A 3,954-nucleotide genomic window follows, 5' to 3' on the forward strand; every position below is an offset into this window, starting at 1 on the left:
CCCGGTACATACCCAGAGCTCCCAATACACGCCAGAGCCTCCAGTACATGCCAGAGCCCCCGGTACATACCCAGAGCTCCCAGTACACGCCCAGAGCTCCCAGTACACGCCCAGAGCTCCCTGTACACCCAGAGCTCCCAGTACACGCCCAGAGCTCCCAGTACACACCCAGAGCTCCCTGTACACCCAGAGCTCCCAGTACACGCCCAGAGCCCCCAGTACACCCAGAGCTCCCTGTACACCCAGAGCTCCCAGTACACGCCCAGAGCTCCCCGCACTGGACCCACTGCCAAGCGCTGATTATTTATTGCTCCCCTGCCCCCCGCCCCCGCCCCATGTGCTCCTGCTGACTCAGCAGTGTGGTCAGCACTTGGCGGGTGCGCCCGGATCTTTCCTCCTTCCTTCATTCCAGCGCAGCCGGCCCTACACCCAGGCACTGAGCCGCATGGGAAATGCCAGGGCTGCACTGCACGGCAATCACACGGAGCCGAAAGGCAAAGCAGAGCAGCAACCCGCCCCGCCCCCCTCCCCGCACACGTCTCTGCACAAGGATCTCGCTGGGGGCCTTCCCGCGAGAGGCGAGGCTCCCCCCTTTAAGGAGCTGCGGTTCTCTTTTCTGCGCCTACGACCCAGCAGGACGCGTGCCCGTGGCAGACCCGGCACATTCCCACGCCCTCATGGGGGAAGGGCCCGTCACAGGAAGTCAGACCTGCAGAGGCCCGAGCTCCTTTCCTCTGAGGCCATTTCTGTCTAAAAGGGAATCGAGGCGCCGGGAGGCGAACAGCCCACCCGAGATCACGGTCCTGGCGGGAGCTGGCCCGGGCGGGCGGCTCTCCGGCCCGTGCCGGCTGCAGGTCCACCCAGAGCTCGGACGGGACGCGGCGCACACCCCGCACGTCCGCAGATCTGTTTTGCATTCCCTTTTCCTGGCCCGCCCTCAACTTAAGCTGGAAAGTCCACGGAAAAATGAACAGGCCCGTGGCTGCCAAGAGCACAAATCACTCTCCCCCCCGAGTCTGGGAATCGGTACAACCACAACACGGAGGCAGGCAGGCAGGCCTCCGGGGCCCCTGCAGCTCAGGCTCCAGGGGTTTGGAAACATGTTGTCCTCATTTCGAGGGGGAAAAATCCGCGCCCAGCACTGAGCGGCCGTCTGTGGCGGGGCCGGAGGACCTGGCCGGACCGAGTGAGGATGGGGAGCAGTTCGGCGGGGGCGTCGGGCCACACAGAGCCTGGAGCCCCGCCAGGTTCCGCCCCGTTACAATATGATGGAGCCACAGAACCAGGTCGCCCCTTCCGCCCCCGCCCCCCTCGCCCCACCAAGGCACAATGGGGACGCTGCTGGGTCACGTGTCCGGTTCAGTGTGCGCACCAGCGAGTGAGCTGTGTTCTTCGCTGTTTGTTCTGGAATCTCGGATGCACAGGGTGACCCACGGCGAGCACGCCTGGTATTCTACTGCCCCGCCCGCCCGGCAGGCAGAGCCCGCACTCGGAGCCGCCAGGACAGGGTCCCGGTCATGTGCAGGGTGTCTCTGAGGCCTGGGGACCTTGAAAGTCTGTTACTTTGTCCCAGTTGCCAAAATGAGTTTTTGGATCCTGCCTTCTTGCTTGAGTTCCCATCGGAGACGATTTCATGCTGAGCTCTGGGAAAAGAGCCCCCGGCTCTCAACCGCCTTCAGCAGAGCCTGTCTCCCCTTAAGAGCAAGGAGTAGGTGTCCTCGCCCGGCCGGGTGGCTCAGTGGTGGAGCATCGACCTAGGAACCAGGAGATCACGGTTCAATTCCCGTCAGGGCACAGGCCCGGGTTGTGGGCTCCATCCCCAGGGTGGGGTGTACAGGAGGCAGCCGATCAGTAATTTTCCCTCATCTTTGATATTTCTCTCTCTCTCTCTCTCCCTTCCTCTCTGAAATCAATACAAATATATTTTTTAAAAAAGAACAAAGAGTAGGTGCCCAGCATGCGGCCCGCCGGCCCTGAGTTTGACATGCTTGATGTACACGCTCCCACCAGCCTTCGAAAGAAGGCGCTCGGCCCCAGGGGGCTCTATCGTCTACTTCTCTGTCCCCTGAAAGCACATTTCCTCCAATGTCAGGGCTCTGGGGGCCCTTTCCAGGGAACACCGCTTCCTCCCCAAAGCATAGCTGCTGGCTCCCCCTGGCTCCCCTCTGCCTGGTGATATGGCGGGAATTCGCGCTTCAGCATCGTTGTGCGAGACCCACGAGGACGTCCGGAAGGAGTCAGTGACGAGTGAAGGGGATGCTGCCGGAGGTTTCCCCTGCAGCAGGGGTGCCGGGTGGGCGGGGGGTGGGAGGAGGGGGGCTGTCACGAATGCCGCGTCCCCTCCCTTCCTCCTGGTTCCGCTAACAGGAGTGGACACCGTGCTAAAGGGGCTTCACACTGATCTGTGAGCCGTGACGGCGCGAGGTAATTGTCTTTGACGAGTATGTCCTCGTGTGGGGGCTGTCACGGCGCTTATGGAGGCGGCATCTTAGTTCAGGGGGCGTCTGAACCGATGGAGGCAGGGGGACCCCCGGAGAACTGAAGTGGAGGGGCTGCCCCTGGGGGGTCGCTGTGTCCAAGCCCGTTTGAAAGGGTCCCCGCCGGCGTGGCTCACTGAGCATCGTCTGTGGGTCGGAGGCCGAGTGGGGATGTCACAGCCGACCACTGCCCTTCTTGGCTGGAAGGGGAGCCACACCCCAGAGACGCTGGAGTCGCTTTCCCTGTCCGTTAACTCTGCGTCCCTAACCCGCTGCTGACCCCTCCTCCGTGGGCACAGCCCGGCCTCAGGCTCACCTGACGAGCTCCGGGAGGCCAGCGTGGCGGCCCCACAGACTCGGAGGCCAAAGGAACCACACAGGATGCTCTGGTCATGAAAACCCCTGAGCAAGAGCAGGTCCTGGCGGCAGTCACGGCCCCGGCCTGTGGCTCCCCCGGCCAAGGCCCATCTTCCGCCACAGCGGGCTGTCCATGTCTCTGTGTCTAGGATCACGGGCCCTGGCGATGGAGAGCAATCGTCTCTCCTGGGCCTCTCGGGGCACCATCTCCCCGGGAACACGAGCTCAGAGGAGCCTCACGGCTGTCTTGTTCCCCGAATGCCATCTCTACGGGCTGTGGATTGTTCACCACCCCGAACCCACAGGAGACAAGAAGTAAGTGTCCCCGCGTTTCACTCTCGGCTCCAATCCCAGCGATTTCCCGGCTGTGCTATCTCCCGCCCCCTCACCCACCACCCATGGGTGTCACGCACCCTCCTGTGCCTCTCCTTCGACTCCCGGCTATAAAATAAGCTGCAAAACTGCCACTCTCCGCAGCATCTTCCCAATCCTTGGGGATTTCGCTTCCCGGCATTGTTGTCAGTTTGGCTCAAATTAACTCATAACAATTCTCGGGGCGGGATGGGGAGGGAGAGGTCTGAACATTTCTTACGTCCACCAAAGCAAAAACATCATAACCTGTGGAACATTCCAAAGACTCCTCCATAAAGTAACCACCCAGAGACGCCGAGGAACACTGCAATTATTTGGGGAGCAAGCGCAGAAGGCGGGCGACCGTTTCTAGAGTTGCCAGCTCATCATACTGTAAATTCTAGGCATCTTTCAAACGTCATTTCAAAGGTAGGAGAACTCGATGGAGCAAAGTGACCGTGAATTTCCGAGTCAGAGGGACAGTGGGCTGGATCCCTACCCCCCGCGCCACCCTCCCCCCCCGCCCCCCGGGAACCTGAGCACGTCTCTTTGGGCCTCCATTTCTTCATCGACACGGTGCTGGGCATCATCCCTACCCCCGAGTTCGCCAGGGGCGACCACGTGTAAACCTCGCGAGAGTGAGGCCCACCCTTGGAGGGAGAGGAGAGAATGGCGGAGCTGAGTCCTCCCCTCCTCTCAGGAGAAGGCCTGAGAGGGACGCACGCCAACGAGAGGCAGAAGGAAGGAGACCCTTCGAATGTGGAGATGA

The sequence above is a fragment of the Myotis lucifugus genome, unplaced genomic scaffold (assembly GCF_000147115.1).
Source record: "Myotis lucifugus unplaced genomic scaffold, Myoluc2.0 scaffold_1107, whole genome shotgun sequence".
In the NCBI taxonomy this organism is placed as follows: domain Eukaryota; kingdom Metazoa; phylum Chordata; class Mammalia; order Chiroptera; family Vespertilionidae; genus Myotis; species Myotis lucifugus.